This window comes from Sturnira hondurensis, unplaced genomic scaffold, assembly GCF_014824575.4.
Source record: "Sturnira hondurensis isolate 20B ecotype Veracruz unplaced genomic scaffold, ASM1482457v3 Scaffold0016273, whole genome shotgun sequence".
NCBI classification, from domain to species: domain Eukaryota; kingdom Metazoa; phylum Chordata; class Mammalia; order Chiroptera; family Phyllostomidae; genus Sturnira; species Sturnira hondurensis.
Window position 1 is genome coordinate 1,009,344 of NW_028088904.1, and position 21,849 is coordinate 1,031,192.

A 21,849-nucleotide genomic window follows, 5' to 3' on the forward strand; every position below is an offset into this window, starting at 1 on the left:
TCATGTTCTTTATAACTTGAATTGTGATGATTCAATTCTTTTTTTAGTAGTGACTCAAGGAGTCAACCAAACATGTTGTACGGCAACAGAAGAATGTTTCAGTTTCATTTTGGTATTTACAAGTTATTTCCTGATTATCCATGCCAGTTTGATATTTTTCTAAAATACATTTTAAAATTACTAAAATATTTCCTGGGATATGAGGGATGAGGAATTAACCTTACAAAATCAAAGATCAGGAAATTATGTATGGTTTTGATTAAGCAATCTGCAGAAACATTCTAATTGCAATTTGAACAGTTTGGGAAATTCTCTCTTGGGCTCATATTTAATATGTGCAATGGTTATTATAGGTCCTGTGATATTTATTTTGTTAGCTATATTATTGTTTGGTCTTCGTGGTTTGAAATATTTGTGACTCTCCTGCTTTTAGAATCCCTAAAATGGGTTGTACATATAAGTTCTCTGGCTTCTCCACTACCTATACTATTCCTAACCCCCCCTGTCTACTTTGTACCTACCATTTATACTTATTTCCTATACCTTTTCCCCTGTTCTCCCTCCTGCCCTTGTGATCTCCATTTCTGTGATTCTGTTTCTGTTCTAGTTGTTTGCTAAATTCATTTTTCTCATTTTATTTTATTTTTTTTAGGTTCAGCTGTTGATAGTTGTGAGTTTGTTGTCATTTTACTGTTCATAGTTTTGATCTTCTTCTTTTTCTTAGGTAAGTCCCTTTAACATTTCATAAGAAGGCTTGGTGGTGATGAACTCCTTTAACTTATCTGGGAAGCACTTTAATTGCCCTTTCATTCTTTCTAAATGACAGCTTTGCTGGATAGAGAAATCTTGGATGTAGGTCCTTGTCTTTCATGACTTGGGATACTTCTTTCCAGTCCCTTCTTGCCTGCAAGGTTTTTTTCCAGAAATCAGCTGATAGCCTTGTGGGAACTTCTTTGTAGGTAACTCTCTCCTTTTCTCTTGCTGCTTTTAAGATTCTCTCCTATCTTTAATCTTGGGCAACTTAATTATGATGTGCTTTGGTGTGTTTGTACTTGGGTCCAATTTCTTTAGGACTCTCTGGTCTCCTGGACTTCCTGGAAGTCTATTTTCTTCACCAGATTGGGGAAGTTCTCCTTCATTACTTTTTCAAATAAGTTTTCAGTATCTTGTTCTTCCTCTTCTCTTTCTGGCATCCCCATGATTTGAATGTTGGAACACTTAAAGTTGTCCCAGAGGTTCCTCAGCCTCTCCTTGTTTTTTTTTTTTTTTTTTAATTCTTGTTTCTTCATTCTGTTCTGGTTGAATGTTTATTTCTTAGTTTTGTTCCAAATCATTGATTTGAATCCCAGTTTCTTTCCCTTCACTGTTAGTTCCCTGTACATTTTTCTTTATTTTACTTTGTATAGCCTCACTTTTTCCTCTGTTTTGCAACCCTGGTCAACCATTTCTGTGAGCATCCTGTTTACCAATGTTTTGAACTCTTCATCTGACAGGTTGGCTATCTCTTCATCACTTTGTTGTAGTTTTTCTGGAGCTTTGATCTGTTCTTTCATTTGGGCCATATTTCTTTGTCTCAGCACACCTGTTGTGTGGTAAGGGGAGGAGCCTTAGGTATTCTCCAGGCAGGGCAACCCACGTGGCTGTGTTGTTGTGCTATATATGTGAGGGAGGGGTCCAAGAGGGAACAATGCCACTTGCTTGGCTCTCAGCCAGCCTTCAGTCACTTCCTCCACTACCCACAATCAAATTGGGCCCTTCTAGTGCTCATTCCCAGGTGCATGGGTTTGTGTATGCTCTCAGACCCTGTGGGTCTCTCCAACGAACTTTCCTGTGAGGCAGAGAGTTTCTCCTGTCACTGCCACCGGCACATATTTTTACAGTTAGAGGTTTTGAGGTCTTACTTCATAGACATGAAGTAAGTGGCAGGGAATGCTGGTTGGGAGGATGCAGGGTGGAAGAGAATAAAGGGGAGAAAAAGTAGAAAAAAAAAGAAAAAAGGAAAATAGAGACAGTAAAGTCATCAGTTTGTAAAAATAGATATTTGGCACTTTTACACAGTGTTAATTCCATACTAAAGTGAGATAATCTTTTTGGAAGGAAATTTGACAATACCTTATATATTTGGTGGGAAATGTGGCAATTTATATCAATGCACATGAAATGTGCATAGCTTTGACCTAGTAACTCTACTTGTAGGTATTTGTCCTGAGGAAATATTTAGTCAAATATGCAAAGATAAATGTTTTAGAGTGTTGGTTGTGATCTTGTTTATAGTGGTAAAAATTTAGAAATAACCTAAATACTTATCAGTAATCGATTAGTAATTTAAACTATCATAGATTCAAACAATGTAATGGAATACATTGCAGCAATTTAAATAATTTATTAGTAAATAAAAAAGGTTACACAGATTAAGTATAGGCATTGATAAAAATTGAGAAATTACCATTAAAATATTTTTTCTATTTTTGCATTTTAATTTTTCTTTTTCTGAAGTATATTTTATTGATTATGCTATTACAGTTGTCCCAATTTTTCCTCCCCTTTCTTCCTCTTCTTCCTGTACCACCCCACCCACCTCCAGCATTCCCCCACTTCCTTAGTTCATGTCCATGGGTGATACATATAAGTTATTTGGCTTCTCCATTACATCATTACATTCCATTACATTATTTTCTATATTATTCTTAACCTTTCCCTATTTTGTGTCTACCTATCATATTTATTATTCCTTGTACCTTTTCCCTCCATTCTCTCCCTCCCCCTCTCCACTGATGACCCTCCATAAAATCTCCATTTCTGTGATTCTGTTCTTATTCTAGTTGTTTCCTTAGGTTTTGTTTTTGTTTTTACAGTTTGATTGTTTTTAGTTGTGAGTTTGTTGTCCCTTTATTGTTCATAGTTTTGATCTTCTATTTCATAGATAAGTCCCCTTATCATTTCATATAATAAGGGCTTGGTGATCATGAACTCCTTTAACTTGCCCTTATCTGGGAAAGACTTTATCTGCTCTCCCATTCTAAATTATAGCTTTGCTGAGTAGAGGAATCTTGGATGTAGGTCCTTGCCTTTCATGACTTGGGATACTTCTTTCCAGCTCCTTCTTGCCTGCAAGGTTTCTTTCCAGAAATCAGCTGAAAGTCATATGGGAACTCCTTTGTAGGTAACTCTCTTCTTTCCTCTTAATGTTTTAAAGATTCTCTCCTTATATTTCATCTTGCATAATGTAATTATGATGTACTTTGGTGTGTTCCTCCTTGGATCCAATTTCTTTAGGACTCTCTGGGCTCCTGGACTTCCAGGAAGTCTATTTCCTTTGCCAGATTAAAAAAATTTTCCTTTGTTATTTTTTCAAATAAGTGTTCACTTTCTTGCTTTTCCTCTTCTCCTTCTGGCATCCCCATGATTTGGATGTTGGATTGCTCAAAGTTTTCCCAGAGGTTCATAAGCCTGTCCTCACTTTTTTGCATTCTTGTTTCTTCATTTTGTTCTGGTTGGATGCTTGTTTCTTCCTTTTGGTCCAAAGCATTGATTTGAGTTCCAGTTTCCTTCCCTTCACTGTTGGTTCTCTGTATTTTTTCCTTTATTTCACTCTGTGTAGCCTTCATTTCTTCCTTCATTTTGGACCAAGCTAAATCAATTATGTGAACATCCTGATTACCAATGTTTTGAACTCTGCATCAGATAGGTTGTCTTTCTTCTAGTCACTTAATTCTTTTTCTGGGGGATTTTTCTGTATTTTCATTTGGACCATATTTCTTTATCTCAGCATACCTGTTATGTAGTAAGGGGTGGAGACTTAGGTATTCTCGAGGGCAGGGCAACCCAAATGGCTGTGTTGTTGTGCTGTATGTGGGGGAGGGGTCCAAGAGGGAACAATGACACTTGCTTGGCTCTCATCTCATATCCCACTTTCTTTTTCTGTTTTAAAGACTTTATTTATTCCTAGAGAAAGGGGAAGAGAAGGACCACAAGAGGGAAAGAAACATCAATATGTGGTTGTCTCTTGTGCACCCCCTACTGGGGACCTGGCCCCCAACCCAGGCACGTGCCCTGACTGGGAATAGAACTGGTGACGTTTTGCTTTACAGGCCTGAGCTCAATCCACAGAGCTACACCAGCCAGGGCTCATGTCCCACTCTCTAGCACTTCCCTCACTTCCCACAGATGGATTGTGCCCTTTCAGGTGCTGATTCTCAGATAGGTGGGTCTGTGTATGTTTTTGAACTCTGTGGGGCCTCTCCAAGAAACTCTCCTATGAGGTTGGGAATTTCTCCCACTGCTGCAACCCCCACAGATTTTTTACAGCCAGAGGTTTTGAGTCTTTAGTTTCCCTGCACTGAAACCCTGGGTCTGTGTTGCTTCCCATTTGTTTTCCCTGGCTTATCTGGACACAAATATAGGATCTCCTGCCCTGCCTTGTGTCCTCTCCCCACTGGCTGCTCATCTCTGCCCTTACCAGTCTGGATGAATGTTTCTTTAACTACTTGGTTTTTAGACTTCCATGCAAATGATTTTCTAGAAGTTTTGGTAATGCTTTGTTTTTAAATTGGTGGTTATCCTTCTTTTGGTTGTGTGAGGAATCTAAGTCTTTCTGCCCATGCCTCCATCTTGGCCATAATATGTCAATCCTAATTTTAGCTTTTCAATTACTTTTATTGGTTTTGGGTATACAGCATAGCAGTTAGACAATCGTATACTGTGCAAAGTGTTCCTCCAATCCCTGAGAGTATGTTGTAACTACCAGTTTGTACTTGCCTCAGCCCGCCGCAGCAAGGGTGGTCGCGAGGTGAGGCGAGGGACTTAAAAGAATGGAGAGGACCAAATGCTCTGCTGGCAAATGGCAACTTTATTCAAGGAACAGCTGTCTTATATACAAACTGCTAACGCCTGAAGCAAGACTGCAAGGAACTAGAAACAATGTTGTTTTTCAAAGTTCGTGCATTCCCTTAAGCTATCAAAAGGGCAAGAAGTTCTCATAACCGTCTTGGAACATGACACCTATGCCAAAATCTTGTTATATCCTTCAAGGCTGGGAACTAGAAGGTTAGGAAAATGTCAAGGTACCCGCTGGCTCCAGGGACCAGAAACCAAGTTCCTCCACCATTCTCACAGTGGAGAACTCTGTCCTTGATCCCCTGTGGCCTAGCAGGCTCCCACATGTACTTCTTAATCCCTTCACTTCTTTTAACCAGTCTCCAAACCCTCTCTCCTCTCCTCTCCTGTCAATCACCAGTCAGCTCTCTGTATCTATGAATCTTTCCATTTTTCTATGTTCATTTATTTTGTTCTTTAGATTCCATATATAACAAAAATTATATGGTATTTGTCTTTCTCTGGCTGACTTATTTCACTGGGCATGATAGCTTATAGGTCTATAATGCTATTGCAAATGGTAAGATTTCATTATTTTTTATGGCTGAATATTATTACATTGTGTGTATGTACCACAGATTTTTATCTACTCATATTTAGGCACTTGGGTTGCTTCCATATCTTGACAGTTCTAAATAATGCTGAAGTGATCATAGAAGTGGATATATATTTTTTGAATTAGTGTTTGGGTTTCTTCAAATATATACCCAGAAGTAGAATCACTCTATCATAAAGAAATTCCATTTTTTAAAGATTTTATTTATTTATCTTTAGAGGAGAAGGGAAGGAGAGGGGGAGAAAAATATCAATGTATGGCTGCTTCTCATGCATCCCCTGCTGGGAGCTGGCCTGCAACCCAGGCATGTGCCCTGACTGGGACTTGAACTCTGATCATGTGGTTCACAGGCCCACACTCAATCCACTGAGCTACACCAGCCAGGGCTCCATTTTTAATTTTTAAGAAATGTCTGTACTGTTTTCCACAGTGGTGGCACCAGTCTGTATTCTCACCAATAGTACACAAGGGTTCTCTTTTCTTTTCATCCTCACCAGCACTTGTTGTTTGTCGATTTATTGATGCTACCCATTCTGACAGGTGTGAGGTGATATTTCATTGTGATTTTAATTTGCATTTCTCTGATGATTAGTGATGTTAAGCATCTTCATATCTGTTGGCCATATGTATATCTTCTTTGAAGAAGTGTCTATTCAGGTTCTTTGCCCATTTTAAAATTAGGTTGTTTGTTGGTATTGAGTAGTATGAGTCATTAACATCGGATGTTAACCCCTTATCAAATGTACCATTGATAAATATGTTTTCCCATTCAGTAGGCTGTCTTTTCATTTTGTCAATAGTTTCCTTTGCTATGAAAAAACTTTTTAGTTTGATGTGGACCCATTTTTTCTCTTGTTTTCTGTGGGGGTGACTTTTCCTCCAAATCCCCCATCTGCCACAGATGAAAGTAAACATTACCAAGACATGATCTTCTTGGGGAAGAGAGGTGGCTGATCCCTCAAAGGGGAAGGGCCTTGAGGTGGCCAGTTCCCCAGAGGAAAAAAGCCTTGAGCAGTGGCCAGTTTCTCAGGGGAAAAAGGCCTTGAGCCCCTTCCTCCAAAGGCTTTTATTGGGTTGTAATACAAAGAAATACAGGGCAGCAAGGATCAAACAGTAGATAACATTTCAAAGAAATCTGAAGGCTTAGTCTGAGTCAGAGTCTGTCAGGAAGGGAGTTTTGTAGAAACTTTAGGGTTTCCTGCTCAGACCCTTAACATGAATGAGAGCACTCTTATCAGAGCAGGTTTCACAGGATTTTGAGGAATTCTTTGTGATGCCAGATTTTCCCCCCACCTGAGATCCACTCTAGCAAGGCAAGGAGCTACACCCCTCCCCATCAGTTATTCAGGCTTAAGTGGATTAGAGCCAGAAGCGCTTCTCCCAGAGGATATGGGGACTTGAGATATGTCACACAGACGGAGGGCAAGGGTCCATTGCTCGCTCTTTGTTGCAGCCCCCCAAGTCCTTCCATGATGGCCTCCCAAGTGATCATATCTACCTTAGGTTGCTCCCCACTGTGAGGAGACTTACCCATCAACAACATAGACCATACTATGAGGACAGAGAGAGGAAACTGAGGCAGCATTTGCTACCAGAGACAAGCTTTGTCTCCTGTGGCTTGCATTCCAGAGGTCACTTGCTCATCCTTAGCCATGGGGGTAGAGTTACAGTTCCTGGAACCAGGCAGAGAGGTCCACAACAGTTTTCCATGCCTGAGGAGATATATCGGAGAAAACATTGCTTTGAGAAATGTCTGAGATTTTACTGCCTATGTTTTCTTTTAGGAGTTTTATTGTTTTGAGTCTTACATTTAAGTTTTTAGTCCATTTTGAGTTTATTTCTGTGTAATACATAATATAAGAATATGATCTAGTTTCATTTTTTACATATCTGTCCAATTTTCCCAACACCATTTGTTGACTAAATTATCTTTACCCCATTATATGTTCTTGCTTCCTTTGTTAAATATTTGCTCCACTGATGTGTATATTTGTTTTTTTTATACCAGTACCATGGTGTCTTGATTACTGTGGCCCTGTAGTATAGTATGATATCAGATAGCTTGATATTTCTAAGTTTGTTCTTTATTCTCAACATTTCTGAGGCAATTTGGGTATCTTTTGTGGTTCCACATACATTTTGGGATTATTTGTCCCAGTTCTGTGAAATAAGCCATTAGTATTTTGATAAAAATTACATTGAATCTATATATTTCTTTAGGTAGTATGTGCATTTTAATGATATTAATTCTCTCTATCCCTGAACACAGTAGAGAGAAATTTCTAGAACTGTCATTTTGAAAGTGTGGTCTTCTAGTCCAGGAGTGCCATATCATTTGAGAATGTGTTAGAAATATAAATTCTTGGGTCTTATCTTACACTTACTGTATCAGTAAATCTGGGTGCAGGGTTCTTAAATCTGTCTTTTAATAATCTCTTCCAGTGATTCTGGTGTGTAATGAAGTTCAGAGCTGTAGCTTTAGGTTATAGAAAAACAGAAATAGAATATATAACTTTCAAATCATTACGGGAAAATATATATTTAAAAGAAAATGTAACCAAGTCAAAAATGTCAGGGAAGAATAAAACAAAACAAAAAGAAACCATTGTGAATAGGAAGTATAATATAATACGGCAGAAATAAAATTGGGTACTTTTTGTTTTATCAATCTAAGCTTTAATTTAAAGAGAAATGAACACAAGGTTGAAAATAAAGAAGAAAAAAAAGTACCAGGAAAATAAAAATCAACAAAAAAAATATGGTAATACTAATTTAAAACCAAATAGCAATGAAGACAAAAGCACTATATTGAATAACAGAATAAAATGAATTTGTCATGCAGATAAAATGTTCAAAACACCAAATTAATTTATTTTATAAATACATCATGGAGCCTTCTATACAACACGTTTCTTAGAAATTGACAGATTAAGTAGACACAAATGAGAATAGGAAAAAATTTAATAACAATTTATAAAATGATCTAATAGACATATCAAGAACATGTGTAAAGCAAAGATTACATATCCTTTACATTCTTGAGAAATTTCCTTCAAGCCCTGGGCAATGGGGCTCAGCTGGTTAGAGCATCTTCCCGTAAACCAAAAGGTCATGGGTTTGATTCAGGATAGGGCACATGCCTAGATTGTGTGTTGTGTCCCTAGTTGGGGCGGGTACAAAATAGAATTGGTCGATGTTTCTCATCCTTTTTCTCCCCCCCTTCCCCTCTCTCTAAAGTCAATAAGCATGTCCTTGGGTGAGGATAAAAGAAATTAGAGAAAAAAATCTCATTAGGTCCTCAGAAATGGAAGAAACCACAGAGACCATAATCACTAATGATACTGCAATACAATTAAAAATTCACAAAAAAAGAATAGCCAAATGATAACAAAACAAAGAGAAACAAACAAAAAATCCTACAGACCTGGAAATTTTTAAAAAATCATGTTTAGAACAAAGAAAATAATAACAGAAAATATAAACTATTTGGAAACAAATAAAAATAAGATTGAAAAATATTCTCTGTGGAATACACCAAAAATAGAATCTAGAGGAAAATTTATAGTTTAAATGCATTATTAGAAAACAAGAGAGATGGATACTAAATGACTAAGTATACAGCTTCAGAAACTAGGAGGAAAATAAGAAAAATAAATCCAAAGAATGTAAAAGGAAGAAAGTAATAAAGAGAAAAACCTAAAATAACAAATAAGTGGGACCCTTGCAAGATTGTAATCTTGATCAAGAAAACCCAAATATGGTTTTTTTCAAACATTTTATTTATTTATCTTTAGAGGGGAAGGGAAGGAGAGAGGGAGGAAAATATCAATGTATGGCTGCCTCTCGTGCATCCCCTGCTGGGAACTGGCCTGCAACCCAGGCATGTGCCCTGACTGGGAATCGAACTGTGATCCCTTAGTTCACAGGCCTGCACTCAATCCACTGAGCTACACCAGCTGGGGCCCAAATATGGTTTTTTAAAAAGACCAGTAAAATAAACAAACCTGTGACAAATCCAATGAATATAGGGAAGAAAGAAATAACAAAATACTACGGATCACAAAAGATAAGTAACTATAGACACAAAGAACTTTTTAAATTATAAGAAATTATCTAATTTACTGTATGGCCACCAATTTTAAAATTTAGACAAAATGGTGTGCTTTTCTTAAAAAATAGATAACAAAAATTGACTTAAGAACTAAAAAGTGGACTAGATAAAAAATAAACAAGTAATTTAATTGTAGAAAGAGAAAATTTTTATACTTTGGAAACTTTGATATCACACAAAATGTGGAGAAGCTTTCTAACTCATTCTGCAGCATTATAGTCTGGATAGTGAAACCATACAATGAGTAGCACAAAAAGACTATAACTTATTCTCAACTGATGAAATAAAAATTCTAGGTACATTTTTAGAAAATAGAATCCAGCAGAATATTAAAAGAACAATAAATCATGACTCACTAGGATTTATCACATTATACATAGAAGATTCATTATCAATTTATCTATGAATATAACAATAGATTAGAGGAAAAAAACAAGTATGATTCTTCCAATAAATGCCAAAAGGGAAAAATGGAAAAATTCAACTTAAACTTATAAGAATAACTATAATAACAAAAAAATAACCATTTGTAACCCAGGGACATAAAGAATTACCTTAAGTGGGTAAATGTTGTCTTGAAAAGTGCAATGAATTAATCTCAACTGTGAGGCACTTGACCATTTCCATTAGAGTTACAACAAGCTTACTATCTCTGCTTCCAATTAACATTATGCTGTGGTTCTTAGTGTCACAAAATACAAACAGAAGAGCAGTGCATATTGCAAAGGGAAAATCAAGGAGTCACTATTTACAAGTAATATTTTCTTACCTAGAAATATCAAGAAACTTGGCGGTACAACTATTTGAACTAATATGAGAGCTCAAAGTAAGAAAGCTTCAAGATTGAGGTACAAACTCAGCAACTCTCCTATATATTGGTGAAATACAATTAGAAAAGTGTGATGGAGGAAAGATATCACAATGGCATTAAACCCCACATGATTTCACTTACATATCGAATCTAACAAACAAAATAGAAACAGACTCATAGATACAGAGAACAGACTGATAGCTGTCAGAAGGGAGGGGGAGTTTCAGGGCTAGATAAAAAAGCTGAAGTTATTAAGCAAAAAAAAAAAAAAGGAAAGAAAAACCTCATAGACACAAACAACAGTATGGTACAGTATGGTGAATACCAGAGGGAAAGGGGGTAGGAGGAGGTAAAAGAGGGTAAATGGGGCATAAATGGTGATGGAAAAAGACTTGACTTAGGGTGGTGAACACAATACAATATACAGATGATGTGTGATAGAATTGTACACCTGAAACCTATATAATTGTATTAACCAATGTCACCCCAACAAAGTTAATAAAATATAAAAACAAAAGACATGGAAAAAAGTACAAATAAAACTCATAATAACTATTAAAAATAAAACAAATACAGGGATCCCCCACTTTTCAAAAGTTCACATCATCACTTTGCTTTAATGAAAGACTTATATTAGTACTTGTTTTTGCTAGTACTTGTTTTTGCCAACTGAAAGAAATCCAAAGAGAGTTTTTGCTTTTAGGAAGAAAGGCAAAAAGCAAGATTAGCATTCAGTGTTTGTGTCACAGAGTCAGCAGGCACCCAGAGCAATGAGAGTGGCCCTGCCAAACTCTGTCCTGGCAACTACACTCAGCATCTCAGCACCAAGCTGCCATAGTTTCAGATTGCATCTGTGAGCATTTGTACTTTATCTCATTTATTTTGTGCATCTATTAGCAAAATGTGCCCTAAGTTATCAGAATAACCTAAGAGAGTTCATGCACCATGTTTAGTGTCAAACTGGGCATAATTAAGCATTTCAATCATGGTGAACAAATACAGACCTTGTCAAGTGTTGAATTAGGGGTTTGGGAATGCTCAAATATCTATCGGACATAACAAAATAATGTCAAGAGAAGTGGAAAGAGGTGAAAAAATAGTTGATACATTTAATAGAATACATGTATTTCCCAAATTACATAAAAAGCTCTCATAATGTCATTAGTAAAACCAGGAAAAATGTAAACAAAGTACTTTGTGAAAGAAGATATATAAATAGCAAATGAACATAAGACAAACTTAATTAGCAATCAGGGCAATATGACTTTAAAAGGAGATTACTTACTATAATGGCAAAAATTAAAAATATGGATATGATCAAGAGTTGTCAGGAGACAGGAAAACAAATATGTTATTGGGGGGTATATGTTAGCGAGACCTTTCTGGAAGGCAGTTTAGTAAGAGGTATTAAAATTTTAAACATGAATAACTGAGGCAGAATCATGTGTCTAGGGATTTATCCTATGGAAACATATGTGCACAAAGATAACATATGTGCAAGGATGTGCACTGTAACATTGTTTTATTTCAATAACAAAATAATTGGAAATAACCCATTCATAGACATGGCTTAATAAATAACCAAATAATATAGGAAATTTGTGTTATGGAATACTATGCATTCATTTAGAAGAATGACATAAACATATTTATTGAGTGCAAATACCTAAAAGAAGTATAGTAAGTGAGGAAAAAAGTATGTCACGAAGCAGTGTTATGATATGATCCCTCTTATTACACATAAACGTGTTATGTGTACATGCAGAAAACAAGAGATAAGAGGTTGCTCACTGAACTTTACAAGCAGTGATCTAAGAAGGGTGTGAGGGTGGGGATGGGTGGGTAAAGGGATACGCTTATATTTGCCTATGCGGTTACATATTTTAACACTTTTACAATAAGAATATTCATATATATGTACTTTTAAGAGTACATCAAATTTAAGATGGCAGATTGAGTGTATTTACCAACTACCTTTTTCTCTCTCTGAGCCCTATTCGAAGTATAGAAAAACTTGTGGGGGGTTTTTTGTTTATTTTTAAGGAAGGAAACCCTAATAACATTGCAAAACAAAATAAGATGTCATTGGCATAACATAAAATTTGAGGAACTCTTTCAAGATAAAAATTAGGATCAATATATAAATTGACAGAGAAATCAGAACAGTAGCAATAAGAACATCAGAACCAAAACATCAAAGGTATGTTCTTTCCAAGGGACACCAGGGAAGCTCTGAAGTTGGGATCACTGAATATGAAAAGCAGGGATGGCTTGGTAAGCAGCGAACAGGACAATTAACTGGTATTAAAGGGCACTAGGAACACAGGATAAACCAGATTCCAGATCTTCCTCAAACAGTGCGTAGGAGTGGCTAGCACTGTGGCCGTACCCCACCTACTTCCCTTTAAAGAAAATGAGGGATTTGTCTGGAGAGGAGAAGGCTCCTAGGAGGGATGTTGGACCTGGTGAAGAAACAGAACTGAGCTTGAGCTCAGTGTTGTGCCTGGTGAGATGATTGAGTGTCCATGACCCAGAGTCCGTGACTGAGACTAAGGGAAAGAAAAAACAAACAGTTGAATGCGAGAGAGTTTTGGCCAATGTTCTGCCTACCTTGGCTGTTCCCTGACTGTGAACCTTGGAGCAATCAGCCTAATGAACTGACTACCTGTCCACTATGTGGAGCCTACAGAGGAAGTCTCCTGTAGGGGAAGCCGGACTACCTGACTCCAGGAAACTCAGACCACTGATTTAAGACTATCCACCTGGCTGTTCACTCATACACAGCAGTGGGCAAATGAGAGCTGGTCCATCCCTGCAAAGGATGGTCCTTGCAGCATTGTTTATAATAGCAAAAATGAGTAAATAGATGAAGGAAGGAAGAAAGACAACTAAAATCTGCTTGGATAATATATAGCATGCTCTACACATTATGAACTCTACAGTAATTAACATACCCTCTATGTGTATTGATATGGAAAGATATCAGTACTATTTTATTGAGTGAAAACCAGGCTGTGAAACAGTATTTACATATGATGCTGACTTTATTAAAAAACAAAGTCTAACCACATATCTGGGAAGCATCTAAAAGAATATTTTCCAACTTGTGAGCAATAGTGAAACTAGGAAGAAGGAGTTCGAAGGAAAAGGTGAGAGGAATTGAGGGTGGATCTTCCGCTTCTCACTGATATTGTTTAAAATGCATCAATGATCAAATATTGCTTTTTAAGTAATATTAAAAATAATCAGACTAGAAACAAATGGTTACAAAATGGTTACACACATGCCTGGAAAGATCTATGTAAAAGATAATCCGCTGTGTTTAAGATAGTGAGCTTAGAGTAAAGATTTTTACATCCTTTGTATGGCTCTGTATTATCTACTATTTTTCCAGTGGTTTCATATTAAGACCAATACAAATTACTTCAAAAAATGTTTTTAAGAGTGGAATCCTCTTACTACTTTTTCAATATTAGAACAAAAAGACTGAAGAGTCATTATGTTGTGACAGGTACCAGGCTTGAATTTGGGACTCTGCTTTCAGAATTAGGGCATCTAAACATTTGAAATACTTAGCCAAACATTAGGCTTGAGAGCAGTGAGGTGCTGGTGATGTTTAACAATGGGCTCTCTGAAAAAAAACAAGGGCTGGATCTGCAATCTTTACCAATTTCTGTATACAAGCATACCTCAGAGACATTGTGGGTTTGGTTCCAGACCACCGCAGTAAAGTGAGTATCGCAATAAAGCTATCCATAATTGTTTTGCTGCTGGAGGGGCTTGCCTTCAATTTGTAAAACAACAACAACAACAGCAAAACGTAACAGCTGTGAAGGTCAATAAACCGAGGTATTCCTGTAAATACTCCCACCTCACCAGACGACAGCTACCATTGAGCTCACCAGACACAGCTCTGAACTGGTGCATGCAGGAGCTCTTGCTAGCGGTGCCAGAGGCTGTGAGCCAGCCTCAGTACACACCACTCAGAGAGAGAGAGTTTGGAAGGTGGAATTTTTTGTCTCAGATCCACTACCTTGATTTTATTCTCTTGTTCCATCTCCTGGTCATATGTAGAGCTGGCCCAGAGAAGAGGCAGAGTTGGAGGGGACAGCTGCCAGCTGAATGTGGAATTGAGAGGGCAGCCACACTCTCTGGCATTGCCACCAGACTGGTGGCAGTGTTGCTCATGGGCCTGTTAGTCATGAAAGCCTTTGTTTTTGTTTTTTAACAGAACTAGAACAATTTCCACTCCTTCCCCTACTTGTAAGCTTTAGCACTTTGTGAGGCTTACAGACACAGGTTGGTAAAGTACTGTTAACCTAAAGATAAAGGGCCAAAAGGGGAGGCACCACACATTTATTTGAAATTAAAAACTTGCAATCCAGAACATAGGTTCAGGAAGAAATCCAAATTGTGTCTGGTTATGGGATGAAGACAAGGGGTTTTTATAAGAAAGGGAAAGGAAATAATTACATGAGCAGGAGAAAGGAATTTCTATGGGTGCTAATAAGCTAAGTTATTCTTTAGCTACATGTGTTGTTTACTGATTCTAAAGAATGTCCATAAATATCAGTTCTTGGGGTCAGGATGTCTGCTTCCCTGTTAGCTTTACAAACAGTCGTTCAGAAGACAATGTTGGTTTGGTCCCGTCCAAAGGTTATTTTGCCCAGGTCAAACACTCCAAGGATTTGAGGAACAAGCCATGCTACTCAGTTCCCCCGGACTGGCTGTCGTGTCTCCATTTTAAAATGGCTCCACTTATTCCACCCTTCCCTGGTATTTAAAAAGCAGAGGTGAGGATTTGAGGAGCAGACAGATGATGAATAAAAGCCAACATGAGCAGACAGATGACGAATAAAAGCCAACGTGATGAATAAAAGCCACCTGTTATTTAATTCCAGAAAAGATTGTAGTTCGGGTTAAATGTCTCAGTCTTGCCCTCTTTTATTATTAGCATAGGCATCCCAATGTTCAATACCTTATAGGTCTATAATGTATAATGCTGTGTTCTGGTCGTAACTGTTTTTCAGGGCTGTGGGGTTTCTTTCTTTCTTTTAAAATTTTTTCCTTATTATTTTTAGTTGAATTTATTGGGGTGACATTAGTTAATAAAATTATATAGATCTCAGGTGTACAATTCTATCATACATCATCTGTAATTGTATTGTGTGCTCACCAGCCCAAGCCAAGTCTCCTTCAAGCATCATTTATGCCCCCTGTACCCTCTTCTACCTTACCCACTCCCTTCCCTTCTGGTAATCACGATACTGTTATCTGTGTCTATGAGATTTTTATTTTTGCTTAATCCCTTCACCCTTTTCACCCAGCCTCCACCCTCCTCCCCTCTGATAGCTGTCAGTCTATTCTCTGTATCTATGAGTCTGTTTCTATTTTGTTTGTTAGTTTATTTTGTTCATTAGATCCCACATATAAGTTAAATCATATGGTTCTTGTCTTTTTCTGACTGGCTTATTTCACTTAGCACAGTATGTTCCATTTAAATTAGGAAGAAAAGGAAATTAGGCTGAGTTGGAAAACAGACCAGGCTGGAAAGTCAGGGTGACTGTTGAGAACTAAAAGCAGGAAAAAGAAATTAGCCTCACTTGCTCTCTCTCTGCGTGTCTATTTACTGGGATCTCAAGTGGCACCAAGTTTCACCTCATGTAACATCCTCTTCATGGAGAAGCATAAGCATCACCTTTTTCTGAAAAAATCAGACCTGTCCACCCATCCTGCCCCAGCACCACTTACCTACTTTCCCTCCTTGAGTAGGACGCAGTGCATCTGCTGCTGTCGTCACCGATCTCATTGCTCCTGTGCTCTCTGCAGGTACTCAAAAGGTGGGTGATAACACAGTCCCTGATGAGGCCGAGGCAGCAGAGGGGTAGCCAGGGCTGTGATCATTTCCACATAAAGAAACCACAGGGAGAAAAGGGTCTTTGGTTGACTACTGGGGAGTTTTGCTCTAGACTAGGGAGAACATCTTTAAAAGAAAGCTTTGCATTCTGCAACACCTAGATTACATTAAAAATACTTTAGCCCTGTCTGGTATAGCTCAGTGGACTGAGCATGGGCCTGCGAAGCAAAAAGTCATAGGTCTGATTCCTAGTCAGGGCACATGCCTGGGTTGTGGGGCAAGTCCCCAGTAGGGGAATGCAAAAGGCAACCACATATTGATGTTTCTTGCTCTTTCTCATTCCCTTCCCCTTTCTCTAAAAATAAAATAAATAAAGTCTTTAAAAATACTTTATGTGGGTCAAAAATAGTGTTAATTTTTACAACTTTGTTGGTGTTTAAAGGGAAGCATATACACAAAATTGATAAGTTGATGAACATGTATATGTATTTTTATATATAGAAACATTTTATCTGCATACCAATTATATGCCAATATAAATGTTCATACATAAATGTGAGTTCCCCCTAATTTTGAATTTAGAATTGAATATATTCATCATCACCAAATGATGGACAGGCAGAGAGTTTGATCAAGATGTTTCTGCAGTTTAAAAATAAAATTCTAGAAAACAGCTGTTCTTCCTTGATAGGAGTCCTAGATTAGACCAGACCATTTCTGAAGCGTTATAGTAAAAATAACAGAGTAAGTTCTGAACCAGTAGTTCTCACCCTGATTTTCTCCTGACTGTGCAGGCAAAACACCCTGGAACAGTGGGCCACCATGAAAAGGTACTCTCAGGGGCAGTGCTTGGGGTGGGTACAGTGGTCCTGCTTGAGGAAGCTAAGTAGAATAAGGTAGTAGAGGTGAAGAGAATATTATAACCTTATCTTGAAATAATAGTTCCTTTAAAGTTATATAACGGTGTGAATGTACTCAATGCCATTGAATCGTTCACTTTAAAATGGTTACAATGGTAAACTTTTTAATGTATACTTCACCTCACAAAATATATTGTGCCATTAGGAAAAAGAAGGCTTTATGAAACTAATACTATTACTACTATTATTAATGTTTGGAGGACAATTGTTTGAGAATTAAAATGATCACTTGGAGAATAATACATGGCCAAATATTCTTAGGGGAAAAGGCATTCAGAGACTAATTCAGAAAGTATTTGGAAATGAGCAGACAACCAAGAAGTTGAAACTCCATGGATATGGAAAGGACATGCCTACAGATGGGTAGTAATTAGCTACCTTCAGACCAGGGACTGTAGCATGAGGGAAAATGCTGTGCAGCATTAATAAATAAATAAACAAATACATATTTATTAATATTGTATATATGGATTGATAGGCATTCACAAAAATAATTTGTAAATAAGTGTGCATATATTAATTTAAGACATTTATTTAGGGCCTACTATGTAGCAGGTGGTGGGCAAAAAGGCAAACAAAGCATCAAAGGTTCCACTCTAGTTGGGTGGAGATGGGAGGAAAGAGAGAGGGTGCAAAGTTTGTCAGATGGTGATAGCATCATGGAAGACAACACCTCAGGATGAGGGGCCCATTCTTTTAGGAAGAACAGTCAGGGAAATCCTTTCTGATAATAGAATGGATTTGAGCTAAGATGTAAAAAAAGGGGGCTCAAATGATGCAAATATCTGGGAGAAGAGCATTCCTCTGGGAGGAAGCAGCAAAAGCAAATGGCTTGCATGAGGGCCTACTCATACATTCAAGGACTAACAGGAGGCCAGGGTGGGCAGGGCAGGGAAAGAGCCGTGCAGCAGGAGCTGAGGTCAGAGAAGTTCCTGACTTCCAGATCATGCTGGGCTGTCAGGCCACTGCTAGGACTTTGGCTTTTGCTCTGACTAGAGGGTAATTCATTGGAGAGTGTTGACTGATGAGTGACCTCATCTGACTTGCATTTGGAAAGAACTGGGTTACTGTGTTCAGGGTGGTGAGGCTGAAAGTAAAGCTAGTTCACTCGCTACAGGAGCAGCTGTCTTGGTTTAAATGAAGCCGAGGCTGGAGGGATAGAGGTTGTGGGAAGGGGTCAGGTGCTGTGTACATTTTTAAGGAAGTGTCTTAGAAAGCACTCACCTGGAGACAGGTCATCAAGTAGGTGACAGGGACCAAACAGTTCATCCATAGAAAGTGGAGAAAGGGCAGAACATAGGGCACAGAGCAAATGGCTTGATATGTGGAGATGGAGGAAATGGAGGCTCTTTTTTGATTACTCTGTGTTCCCAGTGAATCAGAAAACAAGGTCATCAGCTAAGCAAACTTGGGGAGAAGCACAAGTTTGAGGAGAGTGGAGAAAGGGTAAAAGAATCACCAAGAATAGTAAAAGGGGAAGAACTGAGGTTGCGTAGTAAGATTGCCAAGTGACACTAAAGGCCCCCTGAGGTTAGTAGTCGTGGACAGGCATTGGGTGGTAAGCTCACAATTATTGGGTCACCTGCTCAGAATTACTTATTTATTTGTTTTACTCATAGGGAAGTCTTAGGACCCCAGCTCTTGACCATATGAGATCTACCAAATTGGCTCTAAAATCCATACTTGAAAATCTAACTTTTAAAAATTTAACAATTGTTGCAACTCTTTCTCATAAATCATGGCCCAGAATAATCATTTGAAAATCATTAGTCAGCACTAATGACAACTCCATACAAATTTAGGCTTCAGATAAAAATAAACTATGGGATCTCTGAATATACTGCTCTTTCTCTCACTAAGACAGCCTTTGGAAAGCTTGTATAAATTCCCAGCAGCTCTCACCCTCCTTTGGGACCATGACTTGCTTGAAGTACCTTTGTCAGCATATTTGCCACTGAATCCTCCAAAGTGTCCAACATAATATTCAATTATGAATCATCACATTATTACTGAATGTATGAGATTTAGCATTACTATAAGGTTCTTGTGTATCAGGTAAGAGTAACTGCGGTTGACCAATCTCAGGCACACAACTTTTCCCCCATTACTAAAATTAACCTTACCTCAAGCCCCCTTTCTGCTGACAGCAAATATGTGACCTAGTCATTTCCAGTTAGATTCAGTCAGTTCAGAGAGTCCCCGAGGAGTTCAGAGAACCATCTCTCCCTGTCTCCCTGGAGGTGTGGCTACATGAAAGAGAGAGGCAAGGGGAGGAACTTCAGGCATCCATGGGAAGGGCCATCAGATCCTGGGTGGTTCTCTGTCCTCTCCAGCTTCTGCTGAGATGTAATTGTCATGCCTTTGGTGTGCAGCATCTGTTGTGCTACAGAAACTAGGGGTCTGGCTGTAGACTCCAACCAGTAACATCCAGGTCACTCTGTCTTCTCCTCATCACCCACAAGCCCCTTCTCATCCATCATTCCTCTTTCTGCCACTTCTGCAACTTCTCCCCCCCCCCCCCCCCCCCCCCGCNCCCCCCCCCCCCCCCCCCCGCCGGAGGCATGATGAACCTTGGAAAGGCTCCTGGTCCCTCTGAGTGCAGAAAGAAAGGGAGACTTAGATTAGCATGTGCTCTCTTTGCTGACAAACCTTGATGTCATTTCTGCCATTCAGCTGCTGCTGCATTTTGTTGAAGTAGATGGCTTGCATGAGGGCATCCTCATACATACAAGGAGTAGCAAGATGCCAGGGCAGGCAGGGCATGGAGAGGGCTGTGCATCAGGAGCCAAGGTCAGAGAAGTACCTAGGAAGCCTGCTGCCTCCCCAGGCTGCACTAGGACATAACTTGGGTCCCTTCTCATGGCTCTGCTGAGTTGGGGTACAGCACAAGTTTGTAGTGAGCTAAATCTTCTACAGCCTTTGTTGCTGGACTAACTTCACTTCCTTGGAAGTAGAAATACTGGCTCTTTTTTTAAAATTTTTTAAATTTTTTTTTGAAACACTGGCTCTTAATCAAGGAATCTCCCTAGCTTTTTTGCTATTGGCATAAACTTGGTGCATCTAATCCTTGCCTTTTTGGATCTGAATAGATTCCCTGCCCCACTAGCAAAAGAACAGACAGTTGCTCTTGAATTCCTTGGCTTTCCAACCTGTTCTCTCTGGCATGGACTTCAAGAGTCTATTTCAGAAATTAAGAGCCAAAAATCTGCGTTTTGTCCTCCATGATCTGCCTTTCTTAGAGTCACTAATCTTCAGCCCCATAGTCTAATTTTAATGATGGAAGGGCCACTTTGGGGTAAAAAGAAATCACTGTAAATTTAAACTAAATATTATCTTATACCTGCCGCTGTAAAAACAAAAAATGTAATTTCAGGGTCCTTAAGGAAATGGGAATTGATGGAGCAGAGAGCTTCTGAAGGTCAACAGGGGAAAGGACAAAGGTTGGAACACTGGTATTGCAAATATCTTTTTTTAAATAAATATTTTATTTATTTATCTTTAGAGGGGAAGGGAAGGAGAGAGGGAGAGAAATATCAATGTATGGTTGCCTCTTGTGAGTCCCCTGCTGGGAACTGGCCTGCAACCCAGGCATGTGCCCTGACTGGGAATCGAACTGCGATTGTGTGGTTCGCAGGCACATGCTCAATCCACTGAGCCACACCAGCCAGGGCACAAATATCTTTAATTATAAAGAGACCTCTGTAATAAAACATAAAAATAAGCATATAGGATGTACTACATACATATCATTCTGATTTTAAAAATTAACACAAAGCTACCTTGGGCTAGTGGAAGGGCCTACTCTCTACATATGGCAATAACTTCCTTCTTTTTTATTGCATTTTTTCAATTACCATTTATCCCCCGTCATACCCTCATCCACCTAATCCCATCGTCTTCCCTCTGCAATCATTATATTGTTTATGTCCATGAGTCCTTTGTCTTTTTGTGTGTGTGATGGTTATTTTTAAATTTTATTTAATATATTTTATTGATTATGCCATTACAGTTGTCTCATTTCCCCCCTTCATTCCCCTCTACCCCCCACACCCTCTCCCACCCACATTCTCCCACTTTAGTTCACGTCCATGTGTCATAAGTTCTTTAGCTAATACATTTCCCCTACTATTCTTGCCCTCCCTGTCTATGTTCTACCCACCATCTATGCTACTTACTCTCTGTACCTTCTCCCCCCTTATCCTCCTCCCACTCCCCTGTTGTTAACCCTCCATGTGATCTCCATTCCTGTGGCTCCTGATCTAGCTGTCTGCTTAGTTTGCTTTTGTTTTAGGTGTGGTTGTTAATAACTATGAGTTTGCTATCCTTTCACTGTTTATATTTTTTATCTTCTTTTTCGTAGATAAGTCCCTTTAACATTTCATACAATAAGGGCTCAGTGATAAAAGGGCTCTTTGAACTTGACCTTATCTGAGAAGCACTTTATCTGCCCTTCCATTCTAAATGAAAGCTTTGCTGGATAGAGTAATCTTGGATGTACATCTTTGGATTTCATGACTTGGAATACTTCTTTCCAGCCCCTTCTTGCCTGTAAGGTCTCTTTTGAGAAATCTGCTGACAGTCTGATGGGAACTCCTTTGTAGGTGACTGTGCCCTTATCTCTTGCTGCTTCTAGAATCCTCTCCTTCATTTTAATCTTGGGTAATGTAATTATGATGTGCCTTGGTTTATTCCTCCTTGGGTCCATCTTCTTTGGGATTC